Here is a 7,210-nt window from a genome sequence, read left to right as displayed (position 1 = left end):
CCTATAAGGCTATAAATCAGAATATTTTTTTTTATCAACCCGTGGGCCAACTCAAGCCCGACCCGCCTAGTCCCACAACCTGAGCGGGCTGGCCCTTGTAGGCCCACTTCTAAATGGGTTGCTAATATTTCAACCTAACCCGTCTAAATTGTTTGGCGGGCCCGACTAACCCAATGGGCCTAACCCAAATTAATGACTCTATATAATGCTTCATTAGATTCGTTTAAGAGTCTATAGAACTTTTTAGCATCCTCATTTATTCCATCCTCATTTGTACTATCCTCATTTACTCCTTCCTCATTTGATGCATCAACACCACATGGATGAAAATCGTACAAACGTCTTCATCAAAATCATCGCGCTCCGAGTTTACATCCATTGTAGCATCAATATGAAGTTGTCCCAATTTATATATTCTTCAGTTTGTACATTAGAACTACTATTAATCTGTACAACAATCCTATCACTGCGTTGTTATTTTTCCCCATGATAATTCTAAAATGTATAACTCTTCCTTATTCCATACAAAATCAAATGGTTTTTTACGCATTGTTTGTCAAAATATTCTCTATTACCACATTTAATTCATGGACATGCAATGTTGGTAATTCGGCTAGAACTCACAATAAAACTGAGAAAAAATATACTCCTTGAATGTATTCTGGAAGATATCGACCTTTTTTCGTATACATTATCCATTTTTTATCAGAGATATCCATATTTAAACTTAAATCAATGTGAAAACCTAAATCAATATCTATCAAAGAACCATATCTATTAATAATCCATATAATAACTTAAATAAATATCTATCAAAAAACCATATATATAAAAAAATCATATCATAACCTAAATCAATGTCAAAACCTAAATCAATATATATCAAAAAACCTATATATATCAAAAAGTCATTTCATAACCTAAATTAATGTCAAAAGTTAAATCAATATCATAACCTAAATCAAATATCATAACCTAAATCAAATATCATAATTTAAATCAATATCATAACATAAATCAAATATCAAAGCACATAATCTTTTAGTACATACCTGAATTCAAGAAAAAAACTCTGGTCTCAAATGAAGAAGAAGAACTCATGTCGCACAAGGAAGAAGACGTCTACAACAACTCCTCGATATATCGCTCAACCAAAAAGACATGGAATGAAAAAATTAAATCATCTACTAATAAAATTGAAGCTCAATTTGATTAGGTTTTGTGCAATTAAATTAACATCATCATGTTTAACACAATAAGTAATTAAATTGGCAAAGTTGAAGCTCATTTCGTGAAGAGAAAAGAAGTTTGCACACAACCTAATCATAGTCTAGTTTAATTAAAGTTATTTCATATCAAAACCTAATTCCTATCAAAACCTAAAAGCATATCATAGCAGAGTGTTCGTAACCTAGCATTACAAAGTCCGTACTAGTAAAAAAAAGTTCAATAACGATGGTAAGAGTCGTCGGTGTTTAGATATATACCGTCGTTATAAATAATTAGGGAGGGTGAAAAAGCGGTCGTCAGTTGTCGGCATTGCACTTGTCGTTATTGCTAACTAACACATATACCGACCGTTTCAGCACAGTCGCCATAGAATACTCTATAACGACCACTATTACCGTTTCCATAGAGGATTCTTTAATGACTACTCTTACCGTTGCCATAGATGACTCTATAACGACCACTTTTACAGTCACCATAGAAAGACTATATAACGACCATTCTCACCGTTGCCATAGAAGACTCTATAACGACCACTTTCACCGTCACCATAAAAGACTCTATAACGACAACTCTTACTGTCGCCAAAATATGCTTTATGGCGACCACTTTTACCGTCGCCATAAAATATTTTATGACGACAACTCTTACCGTCGCCATAGAATGCTCTATGGCGACCACTCTTACCCTCAGAGTAACATGTTTGTAATGTTATTTTTTATAATATATTTAAATAAAATAAATGATATTCTTAAAACATAAACCAAACATCGAATATTATAAAATATTTAGTTTCAAAGTTTTAATAAACTGATTTCTAACTTGCCATTGATCTTTACTACAAAAATAAATCGAAATTGTTTAACAGCTTTAACAAAATGACCAATTTAAGACAAAAAAAAGTGAGAAACATTCAAGAGAAAATTTATCAGTTCCACTTCACAGTTCAAAAGAATCCTCCTTAAAGCACACCAACAAGATCTACTTCGTCCACCTGAACCAGAAACAAAAATGAATTATATACAAATCTTACACAACTATTGGATCAATCTATCTATTTGTTCGATTCTAAACTACAAAGATCAATCTATCTATTTGTTTGTTCGATTCTAAACTACAAAGATCAACTATATAATATTCATTTTACACATTCATTTATAACTTAAGGCAACAATAAAAACTATGCATTGTCTTCTTGAATATCATTTAAAATGAACATATTTGTGAAATAGTTTCTCATTAGATTCATGATGTAGAAAATAGTTAAAAGCCAAGCAATTAAAATTCACAACTTGTAGCTAACAACAACATAGATTAAAATGTTAACAACTATAAAATGATAATGATAGTAGTAGCTTTCTAGTGTGCAGATTAGAAATAAAGAGAGATGCAATCGATAAACTAAAAATAATTACTCTTACTCAGTTTCCAACTACAAAATATTAGTATTCCTGAAAGTGAAAGATATAAGGTATTACATTTGAACCTTTTAACAAAAAATGTGTTTGATAAAACTGAAAATTTAGTGTAAATGTTGAATCGTAAGTGCTGAATCGGTTACATCTTTAAACAATAAATGTTGTTTAAACTCTAAGTACTCGAAAAATACTAAAGTCTATTTACTCTTCTAATTTGTCTTTTGGACGCTCTAAATAAAGTCCATACTTAATTCATTTATAACATAATAAATAAGTAAGATTTTTTAACTTAATTTGTACTAAATCTAAATAATTAGGTGATAATAAACAACTGTTATCAAATGATCTTCATTAGAACAAAGGGAGAAAGAACAAAGATTGTAATCATATATAGCGTTCCTATAAAGAAAAGTAGGGTCAGGGAGAAATGAGTAATAAACATACTTTTCTCTTCATCTTTTTAAGCATGTCTTTCAATTCATGCTCGTTGGGCACCAAGATTCTCCGATTGCCTCTACAATAAGAAGGGAAAGTAGTCAAGAATGAAAGAAATAGTCAAAATGGAGAATGACTATTCAATACAGGAAAAACAAAAGAAAAATGTCAAATATAATTTTAATTGTTAGCACTATTTCCACCAAATAAGGTCACATTTAACAACTTACATTAATTGAAACTCATATGTTTAATTTGGATAATAACTACTTGTAAAATTAACAAGATCCTAATGGGGCAATTCATTAAATTCCTGAATTAAATTAATCATAATTGGTTTTATTGCTATATTTGTAGAGAAGTAACACGCTGCAATTCTTATGAGTTTGCCAACTTATAAGTTCTGAGGAAGTTAAACTCTAGAACATGAATTCTAAGTTTCTGAAGTATGATTTCAACAAAACTACAAGGTTGATAAATTATATTAGGAAAGTGGTGATTGTATTTTCATGGCACTTCTCATTTACTCAATCCATCATTACTATCAAATTAATGTCCAAATTAAAAAAATATTAATACTGCATTTTGTGCACTAAAAATATGGAGTAAATTGAACTTACTAAGCTTTGCATTAAGGCCCCAATCACAGCATCTTCATTTGCATCTAGTCACATAATGTGCCTCAACAATGTAGGAAGGGCAGATTCAATCTGAATATCAATTTAGACATGTTAGTATTAATTTTTTAAACCAACACTTTTTTTCTTGGAGAAGGCTGGCACAACATCACACCGTTGTGACCCCACCCCGAACCTAAGACTTCAACCACTTAGTTCAAGACTTTTACCACTTGAGCTACTCTAGGTGAGTATGTTAGTACGATACTTCTCCACTATCAATATGAAATACATATTCTGATCCTTTCAAATTGAATTTGAAGGTCAAGGCAGAAATTGAAGAAAGCTCTCACGGTAAAATATAAATTCCTACTAGATGCTTGTTAAGGATTGACATAAGTGGTAAATGATCTCTAACTGATCGCTCATGCGAACATTAGTTTCTGAAGCTTGCTTCAAATTTCCAGCAAATCTATTTAGCTTGTCAAGCAAGTTCTTGGTAAGTCTACTTGATTTAGGCCTAGTATCAGTAAAACAAGACAACAAAAACACCTTGTAGCATAGGAAATCATACCTTCTCCATCGACATGAATGCTTCATCTTCAAGAATGATAGAGTATTTAAATTTAGGAACTCGTTTAACATCCATAATCTGAAACAAAAAAAAGATGAAAAATAAGCAAAATAATTGAAGAATGAAAGAACATGTAACTGAATTGTATACTTTCACAAGATCAAAACTTCAATGACCTTACTTTCCAGAAGATTATCAAAATTCCAATATATATAGCAACCTTCAGCAACTCTTAATCATTCAAAAAAAAATTGAAAATGAAAATATCATAACTACACGATGAAAATATATAATAAACAATATACATAACTTATTGCAAGCAAGTTATCTACAATAAGAAGGGCATTAATGGCCCAAATAACTTGAAAAAATGAATTTGTGATAAAAAATAGATAACTATAGTGTCTCTCTTATCCGATTAAGAGGACAAAACTTATTGATTATATTGATCATGTGATAAAATGCCACAATGGAAACAAATAAAATTATTCTTTTGTCGTATAAAATGTACCAGTATTGTCAATTACTATAACAGGTTGTAAGGAAATTAGTGTTTCTATTTCTTGATGAATCAAGTTGTAAGGAAATTAGTGTTTCTGATTTCTTGATAAATATTGTTTTTAGTAATGGTAAAAATTTAGGGGGAAAAAGGGTTGAAGAGATAGAGAAAAATGTGTAGAATGATCTATTTCACTCAAAATAATGATGCTTTTTCCCCTTTTTCATACCAAGGTTTTTTTTTCCAGGAAAGGCATGAGAATCAACCAAATTATGAAGCACCTATTTAACCTCGCCGATTATATTTACTAAATAAGAAACAAATTGGTAAATAAAATTCCAGATCACATCTTTCTTATCCTATTCACTAATGTACTACTTACATTTTATACACGTTTTTAACTAATTCAAATTTTTAACACAAGTTTTAACCTCATTCGAAAGATCATTCCATTGAGGATCCATCTTTACCTTATTTACTACAACAATACCTAAGATATGTCGAATATCTATGTATTGATGTTCCAGAATAGGAAATCTGGATTACTAGAGTTAATATGACAATTTATGGGGAAGTTTGGAATGTGAAGACCCCCTTCAAATATGAAAGCACTTTGCATTCACAATTATATTATATAATAAAATTAACAATTTAAGAAAGATATTAGACCTATAACTCTAATACGAATATTCTGGTTTTAGAAGACACAGACAGTAGAAAAGTACAAAAATAAAATAAAATTAACTCATCTTACCCCATAACTGTTGAATTCCCAATCAATCCCAGCAACCTTAGTCTCTGAATTGCTCGTGGATTTGGTTTCTTTAACAATAAGCTAAAATTAATATACAGTAACTTCATTTCAGTAGTTCAATGGATGTTTGAAAAAAAAAGTATTCTATAATAAACACATCAAATGCCTCAAAGAGAAGAGAAGAGATAAAACATACTGCTGGCCCTGTATCACGAAGCCAAGAATCATTCAAGCTCATTTCAATCACCATTTTTGCATTGTCTCTCCAGTTATCCAGAAGTCCTGTAAAATAAAAATAACTTCATAAATTCAAATGATATTTTTGCATTGTCCTGCCCGTTTATACATCAATCATGTGTGGACTTTAGCTTCTCCCATTTAACTAAACTACGTGCTAATCTGATTCAGGCAAATAAAATAGAAATACATATAGATAGATAGATTGTGTGTGGATTGAACTCACAGGACAACCGATCCATCAATGAGAATGATGTTCCCATTCTACAGACATACTGTATCCATAAAGAACCGCGTCCCTTTCAAATCGATCCATTACCGTCTTCAATGACTGTTACCATCTCTTCTTCTAGATCATAGATTGAACAGAGATATACAAACTTGTAGTTAATTTTGTTAGACCATAGCTCGAAAAGAAGGGAATCAAAACGGGCGACTAAGATCACTTTACCCTAATTTCTTCGCAGCCTAGACGGGAAATTTGATGAAATGGCCCCCATAACAGGGGAAATTCCAAAAAGGGCCCCCGCCTACTAAAGTTGGCAAAAAGGGCCCTTTTGCCCCGCGAAATGTCGGAAATACCCCTTCGGCGCCATTTCTTACGCTCAAAGACGCGAATTACCAATCACGCGATTTAATCTAAATCGCGTGAGTTCATCACCGCGATTTAGATGAAACGCGTGATTGGTAATTCGCGTTTTTAAATGTACGCGATTTACCATGCACGCGATTTAATCTAAATCGCGGTGATGAACTCACGCGATTCAGATTAAATCGCGTCTTTAGTCGTATATATAATTTTTCGGCCCTAATTTAAAACAAAACCACCCCGATTCTCCCTCCCACTCTGACTTCCAAAACCACGTCTTCTCAACTGCCGACTTCCTTCAACATCGATCAAGATCATCGTTCCTCAACATCGTTCCTCGTCCAACATCTTCGACTTTCCACCGTCTATTCGACATCATCGTCTTTCCACCGTCTTTTTGACATATTCTGGTGAGTTTAGGGCTTAAGAGTTAGGGTTAGGTTTTGATGTGTATTATTCCGTTTATATTGATTTATATTGATGTATTTAGGGTTTAGGGTTTGGTTCTGGTTTCGTTTATGTGTGTAAATGCTTTTAGGGTATATGACGAGTATTGTATCAGTGTTCTTATTCTGCATGCATGCATTTCACGCTTATTCATTCATTTCTCGTTTAAGAAATGACATTTCCGCTTTTGTTATGTGCTTGTGAAGAAATGGTATTTAGGGTTAGGGTTTAACTTTTGCTGCTTTACTGCACCTTAATAGAATGCCAATGAGACAGGTTTCGTGTTTGTTATGTGCTTGTGAAGAAATGGTATTTAGGGTTAGGGTTTAACTTTTGCTGCTTTACTGCACCTTATTAGAATGCCAATGAGACAGGTTTCGATGTTATATTAAGAAATTTAGTCAACACGTGCT

The 7,210-nt window shown here is 32.2% G+C and overlaps 1 long non-coding RNA gene across 1 annotated transcript; it reads right to left on the bottom strand.

The window, feature by feature from the left end:
* Window positions 1-1,979: 1,979 nt before the first annotated feature.
* LOC124917350 lies at window positions 1,980-6,218 on the bottom strand. Its single transcript, XR_007097123.1, has 7 exons — window positions 5,988-6,218; window positions 5,721-5,806; window positions 5,525-5,605; window positions 4,272-4,349; window positions 3,701-3,790; window positions 3,090-3,159; window positions 1,980-2,221 (listed from the first exon to the last, which is right to left on the bottom strand). It is a non-coding gene; the product is annotated as an uncharacterized LOC124917350 (long non-coding RNA).
* Between the last annotated feature and the right edge of the window lie 992 nt (window positions 6,219-7,210).

This window comes from Impatiens glandulifera, unplaced genomic scaffold (genome assembly GCF_907164915.1).
Source record: "Impatiens glandulifera unplaced genomic scaffold, dImpGla2.1, whole genome shotgun sequence".
Lineage (NCBI taxonomy): Eukaryota > Viridiplantae > Streptophyta > Magnoliopsida > Ericales > Balsaminaceae > Impatiens > Impatiens glandulifera.
This window is presented reverse-complemented; position numbering and strand designations above follow the sequence as displayed.